We start from the raw sequence: 8,105 nt of genomic DNA on the forward strand, positions 1-8,105 counted from the left end.
TTGCATATTTCATAAGATTTAACTAGTTATTTTAGCTTTTACATAATTCTAAGTAAACAGAAGGAAAGGTTGGATCTAGGAACACAGCAATGTAGATTCAAAAATTATGTAAGTCTCAGATATGATTTTTCTATCTTAAAGTTAACCTCTTAGGAAACAGTTAAGAATAATGAAATGGTTCAGACGGCAGGATAAAGTTTCAAGAAATAAGTGAATCTGCCATAAATATTCATAATCATGTTAGTTTCACTTTTTAAACAATTTCCAAGATGTTAGCTTGCTCCAGTGTAACTGTTGGTCAAATCAGAGGTACAGAGGTTAGGTTATACCTCCTTCGTTAATGATTTGGCTCAATGCACACAGCAGTATAATGTATTTTATGAGTAAGGGAAATGATATTGGTTTGAGAGGTCTCATGTAGCAGTCATATCCTGTCCAAATATAATTTTGAAAACAATCAGAACCATTATGGTTCATCCAGAAAGAGTGATAAAGACAGATAGCTGTATATGGGTTTTTAATAAGTAATTCACCCTGGGTCTTGAGACATCAGATTGCCAAGTAATGTTATTAATGTATAAGCATGTTGGTAAAGTCATGTGTTCTTTCCACTGGTTAGCTTTAGATATGTTCACAATGCAAATATTGTGTCAATGTATTGAATCCAAGTTATGCAAATCCAGACCCTAATTCATCTTTCAAGAATGTTACTTGATTATTTCACATGCCAAAGGAGCATTATTCTGGCAACAATCTACTGACTATTTATAAGCTAACATTTCCACAGGGGAAATTATGCATCTTTTGCTGAATATTGGATATTTATTGTTGAACATATTGATCCCCTCTCAGTCTTTGTGACTAGTGTTTTGTGAAAGTTTTTATTTATAATGAAAATGAACTGCAAGAGAGTTGATATTATTGAGTTGTACATTTTTTTTCAGAGAGAAGTATGTGCATTGAGAAATGAGAACCTAAACAGAGGCTTAAATATAAAATATCTTATATCCAGAATGCTTGACCATCCATCATGTTTCTGGAGCCAATTTTTAAGACATTTGAGCTTCCATCTGGTGTGAACTCCACTCCTCCTTTTCACCAAAACAGAGGGTTTCTGAGATATAGCAAGCCTTCATGTTAACCCTAAAGCTTTACTTTGAAATTTGGTTGTGGCTGTTTTCATATTTAGTACCTATTTAACTTAGACTCTATGCATGATCTTTAAACTACATAGATAAATTTTCTACACTATTGGTGTGTGTGTGTGTGTGTGTGTGTGTGTGTGTGTGCGCGCATTTTGTTGTGGAATTGCAAACACTTCTCAAGTACTTTTTGTGTCATTAATCTTTGATGTTTATTTCTACCTGCATCTTCTTAACATGGTCTTTTGTACACAGCTGTAGTCTGACTAGGGTGACAATTATTGTGTGTTGTGGATTGGTTTCAGAATTTTATATTATCATTTTGCTGATTATTTTGAAGATATAAGTCTTTTAATTTTGCCCATTTTACAGATGAGATACTGAATGACTATGGTCAGAGTCCTACAGTTAATAAATGGCACCATTTTGATTGGAAAGTTTATCTGTAGGAGTTTTTATCTTAGCTAGGAATGTTGATTGCACTCATCATATCCAAGATACATTTAAAATATACAAAGATAATGGATAATATCCAAAGCTACATGTCTGTTTGTGCTTGAACCATCCTAGATCATCGTCCTATTAATATTTGGGCGAAGCAATAATGCACAATGGCTAGGAAGTCTGCTTGGCTGTGGCGTGGCCTTGACTGACACACCACCTACATCTCTCTATAAAGCACTAACTTGAATTGGTGGCAATACTATTTGCAGAAGATGAAAGCACAAGACAAAGACTTAAGTTATAAGATCAAATCAAGATTTAAGGCTTATATCACTTGAATCTTCCAAGATGTTTATCAACCTAGACATAGCTGAATTCGGAACTCTCAGGTTCTGGTAGTTGCCTGGACCGCTCTTGGGCAATCTCAAGGCAAGAAGGGCTCCTGCTTTATAGCATAATAGTACCTAATCCACATCTTATTTAATTGAATTTCTGTTGTTTTCTGTTAATAAATGGACATATCTAATATGGAAGGAAAATCCTAGGACTCTAGGACTGGCAAGTTTGCTCAGTGGGTAAATGCACTTGCCACCAAGCTTGGCAATCTGAATTACATCCCTAGGACACACATGATGGAAAGAAGGAACTTGTCCCACAATTTGTCTTCTAACTTCTTTACACACATGCTACCCCCAGCACAGGGTGGTTTTTCATATGTATGGATTCACACACACATACACACACACACACACACACACACACACACACACACACACACACACAAATAAGTATTGAATATTATTCTAGAACCCTCAGCCAAGCCTCTTTTCTCAATTTCATACTGTCAAAAAACACAGGAAAATGTAATTTTTTCTGCAATGTAAGTTAAACATTTAATGTATGTTTTCATACATGTCATTTACAGGCTAAACACTCTACTTTTTTTATAACCATAGTTATTTAAAAGTCTGCCTCCCCAAGTATATCATTTAATACTTTTGTTTTAAATTTACTACCCCTTGAAAAATTCTGCACTATGTTTTATGCCCTTATGTTCTACACTGAGCATCCTTACATCCAGCCACTTGATTGTAGCAGTCTTATGTTGTTCCCTTTGGAGGAGAGTGTGAGTAGGTGCAGAGTCAATGACACAGACTCTGGGAGAATATTGAAACAGCAAGCTTAATTTATTCAGGAAGAGGTAAGCCTTATATACCCTCTACACCGCCCTGGGGGAAGGTCTGATGAATATGCATCTGCTGGTGTTATATGACTGCCTCTCATTGGTTCAGGTCATCTCAGATCATTTCTTAGCTGCTGTTGCTAATGTCCTTAGGCAGACCCAGAGTGGCTATCAGGAGTATCTTATTACCAGTTGGGCTCACAGTACTGGTTTGGGCTGGCTGGCCCTCAAGCCTGTTAAGGCTGAGTCACTCTACGTATCCACCCCTTTTTATTATTTTATGGGACATGCTCAGTGAGAGCTAGGGTGACCTCAGGAGAGGTCAACGATGGACTGTGCCTACTTTAGGTTGGCCTGCCAAACAAGTTCTTACCCATCATTGACAACCAGCCCTCAAAGAGCATTAATCCCCGAGAGCTGTCTGGGTAGTAGGTTTTAGGCAGCAGCCTTCTGTATCTCAGTGAGCTGTGTGTGCATTACCTCTCTAAGAGGACTTTGTTCTTGGTGTCTGAAAGCCAATAAAATCTGTAGGGTCACCTTTATAGCCACCCTCTGTTAGTGAACCTATTGTAGAAGACGTTTGAACAAGAGAAGAATTAGTCAAAAATTCAGTCTCCAAGGACATGGGTGGGACCCTAGTCATATTTATATGAATTGTGCCAATCGAAGTCATTCTTATGATGCATTAGTGACCTTGTAGGGGATGAGGCAAATTGTTTGATATCTAGGGTGGCATGACAGTAATGACATGACCTTTATTAATGCTTCAATAGCAGGGCAAATTATACATTACACCTCGAAGGCTTCTTTATTGGCCAAAGTCTCTTAGTCCATTACCAGACATACATCTCTGGAGGGTATACATATTGATATGGTGGTATTCTGGGGGAAAATACAAGCATACCCTTGCCCACAGGTTAATAGGGGAGAAGGGTATTGCCATTGAAGGATGCATTAAAATCCCTCCAATGCAGCAAGGGCAATGGTGTCTCCCTGAGGCAGGTAAGTAAGCCTGCTGTCCAATTTGGGCTTGTGTAAACAGGGTTAACATACATTCCTTGGCCCATGAGCATCTCAAGAGAAACAGCAATGTTGTATTTTATATTAAGATGAGCCTGAACCTTGGCCTGGTCATCATAGGTAGCACACCAGTTAAGGAAGACTGCAAACTCTTACACAGCCTTCATCAAATGGTACCAGCCATAATACATCTATAAATGCATTGCCTGTGGTGATATTGTGTTCCCCAATATATTGTGTACCCTAATAAGCTTATCTGAGGTCAGAGAACAGAACACCCACTAGATATAGAGGCCAGAAAATGGTGGCGCGCGTGCGCGCGCGCACACACACACACACACACACACACACACACACACACACACACACCTTTAATCCTAGCATTCCAAAGGCAGAGATCCATCTGGATCTCTGTGAGTTCAAAGCCACATTGGAAACAGCCAGGCATGGTGACACACGAATCCCAGGAAGTGATGGCAGGAAGCAGAAAGGTATATAAGGCATGAGGACCAAGAACTAGAGCCTGGTTAAGCTTTTAGACTTTTGAGCAGCAACTAAGCTGAGATCAATTTGAATGAAGACTCAGAGGCTTCCAGTCTGAGGAAACAGGATCAGCTGAGGGATTGGCGGGGTGGGGTGGCTTTGGCTTGTTCTGCTTCTCTGATCTTCCAGCTTTCTCCCAATTACCTGGCTTTAGGTTTGATTTTATTAATAAGACCTTTTAAGATTCATGCTACATCTGGCGCCCAACTTGTCCAGTACTAATTCTCGAAAAAGCTACTTGCCTGTGGCCTTGCAGGCCCCAGCTCAGACCTGAGCAACATGTTGCCGGTTGTGGTGATGCACACTGGTAGGATTTGCTGAAGGAGACAGAGGGAGGAGGATCCCAATTTTGAGACCAGCCTAAGAGGCTTGCTGAGGAGAGGCTATGGCCAGGGCTAGACCTGGCCATAAACAGTGGTGGTGAGACCATGGAGGCAGTGGCTGCTATTCCACATTGCTGGATGTTTCTCATCCTGTTGGTGACTGCAGTGACATGGCTATCTGGGATGAAGGGTTTACTGCTGCTTGTTCAGAGAAGAATTGCCAAGACCATGGTATTACAAGAAAGCATCAGCAAAGGTCAGTTTGGAAAAGTTTGGCAAGATAAATGGTGGGGAGAAATTGCTGGGAAGATTTTCTCTTCTAGGGAAAAAATGTTCATGGTTCTGAGAGACAGATATTTATCAGAGTGTTATTGCTCCAAACCACAGAGGAGGCCAAAAAAAAAAATCTGCAGGGAATCATGACCACACCACCTAACAGCAACTTTGAAATCTTCAAAAGGGTAATAGAACACAAAGATGATTCCACATGGACTATGGTAAAGCCATAAAGCTGATTAACACCAAGGAAAGATCAGCTTTGGACTAGACACTGCTCAGGACAATTTCGAGATGGCTAGCTGAGATGATCCACATTCACAGACAACTTGAGCAAGGACTTGAGACAAGGCCTACATTTTTTCATTATGCAGAGACTGGACAACAAATGATACAGCTACCTCTCCCAGGACTTGACAATTAACCCAAAAAATTTTCTTTTCAGGATTCCCTAAAGATGTCTTGGCTCCCAGAAAGCAGGAAGTAATTTTAAGAAAATGATGCCCACATTCCCAAGAGGTGAGGTGGGTGTTTTTTTGGTTGTTCAGTGGCTTATAGATAATTGTTATAGTTTACAATGGTTGGTAACAAGTTGTTAATAGTTAATTATTTTTAAAAAAAAGCAAAACAAAGGAGATTAGATACAGCATTCTTATTTTTAAAAAATGAAAAATAAAAAAGATATAGAAAAGGGTAGATCATTGAATCTACTCTGAAAAAAAGAGAAGATATGGAAGTGATAAGATAAAAGGTAGATTTTTGGATCTACTCAAAAAAAGAGAATATAGATATGATGAGATTAAAAAAGGGAGATTGTTGAATCTACTTTTTAAAAGGAACTACTTGTTTTAAATAGGATATGTAATGAAATTTTTTATCTGAATTTGTCAAATGTTAATGGACTGGACATTGTTATATATTAATAGAGTTTTTGTCTGAATCTGTCAAATGTTAATGAATTAGACATTGTTAATGTAATTCTTGACTATATATATTGCATATACTTATTGGATATAGTTCTTCTTGTATTTGTTATAAGCTTTTTAAAAAAATTTTAGACAAAAACAGGAAAGTATGGTGATATTGTATTTCCCCAATATATTGTACACCCTAATAAACCCTAATAAACTTATCTGGGGTCAGAGAACAGAACTGCCACTAGATAAAGAGGCCAGAAAATGGTGGCACACACACACACACACACACACACCTTTAAACCTAGCATTCCAAAGGCAGAGATCCATCTGGATCTCTGTGAGTTCCAAGCCACATTGGAAACAGCCAGGCATGGTGACACATGCCTTTAATCCCAGGAAGTGATGGCAGGAAGCAGAAAGGTATATAAGGCATGAGGACCAGGAAGTAGAGCCTGGTTAAGCTTTTAGGCTTTTGAGCAGCAATTCAGCTGAGATCCATTTGGATGAGGACTCAGAGTCTTCCACTCTGAAGAAACAGGATCAGCTGAGGGATTGGTGAGATGGGGTGGCTGTGGCTTGTTCTGCTTCTCCGATCTTCCAGCATTTCACCCCAATAACTGGCTTTAGGTTTGATTTTATTAATAAGACCTTTTAAGATTTATGCCACAATTGCCGATTGCTGTAGGACTTGCTCAAAAAACAGCAAGCCATGATTTGATTCCTTAGCAGACTTACGGACCAAAGACAGGTCTGCAAGAGGGGTAGGTATCCATGGCTGGTTGGCCGCACTGGGGCCCACATTAATTGGAAACATCATGGTGTGCCTATGCAGCACCATAGGTGGAATAGGCTGGGAGGTACTCAGAGCCGCTGGCTTGGCAGGCAGACGTTGTGGTGAATCATTCCATGGATACTGCATTGGGACGGTAGCTACTGGAGGGATGGGGGGGGCAGAAGGAGCTTCTGCTGGGATAGGCTTGGGCACTGCTGCCATCATTTCCTCTCTCTTTCCATCCTTTTACTTTACACCTATTCTCATCTGTCTCCTCATCAGCAGAGGCAGAGGAAATATCAGTCATGGATAGAATGAAGGCGATAAGTTTGTGTTACATTGCTCCTGGCAGTGCTTACTGTGGGCCTTAGTGACCTCCTCAGTAGAGGAAGACTTTGGCTTCGAATTTATAACCAAGAAGATGGGCATAAAAAACAATTGGAGGGTTACTCCCAAGGCCACTTCCCTTTTTCTGGCCAGGAACAGAACCCTCATCCAAAGATCCGGTACCCACATGTTCTCTGGAGGAACAGCAAGAACTCTTAACTGCTGAGCCGTCTCTCCAGGCATTACAACCCACAAGCACGTGCATGCACTTATGAACACACACACACACAACTAAAAATAGTCAGAGGGTGGCTGTTGTTTTCTGAGGGACCAGCCCTTATATGGAAACAGCAGATGAGCCTAAACAAAAGTATGTGCCACCCTACCCTATAGACAGACTCACAAACAAGACAAACAACAAGAAGAATGTGGGGGTCCCAGCATTTACCTGCTGAAGGGACTGAAAGCACATGACGTAGAGGGACGAACTCACAGAAATACACTTTTCAAGAGGGTGCTCAATAAGCACCACTCATGAGGAAAGGAAGAAATACAGGTCCCTGTTCAGGTGCCAGATGTGGCAGGGTCCTGTGTGTAACTAGACTTTTCCTGCCTTGCCCACAGTCAGGACAAATCTCTGTCACCCGCCAGTCCCACAGCCGCTCAGACCCAATCAAGTAAGCACAGAGACTTATACTGCTTACAAACTAATGGTCATGGCAGGCTTCTTGCTAACTGTTCTTATAGCTTAAATTAACCCATTTCTATAAATCTATACCTTGCCATGTGGCTCGTGGCTTACCGGTGTCTTCACATGCTGCTTGTCCTGGCTGCGGCTGGCAGTGTCTCCTCCCACCTTCCTGTTCTCTCAATTCTCCTCTCTGTTAGTCCCGCTTATATTTCCTGCCTGGCCACTGGCCAATCAGTGTTTTATTTATTGACCAATCAGAGCAATTTGACATACAGACCATCCCACAGCACCTGTGCTGTTGTTCCCTTTGGGGGAAGTGTGATTAGGCACAGAGTCAATGACACAGACTATGAAAGGATGTCGAACAACAAGCTCAGTTTATTCAGGAAGAGACAAGCCTTATATATCCTCCACCCCACCCTTGGGGGAAGTCTGATGAATATGCATCTGCTGGTGTGACATGGCTG

Source organism: Peromyscus maniculatus, chromosome 6 (genome assembly GCF_049852395.1).
Source record: "Peromyscus maniculatus bairdii isolate BWxNUB_F1_BW_parent chromosome 6, HU_Pman_BW_mat_3.1, whole genome shotgun sequence".
NCBI lineage: Eukaryota > Metazoa > Chordata > Mammalia > Rodentia > Cricetidae > Peromyscus > Peromyscus maniculatus.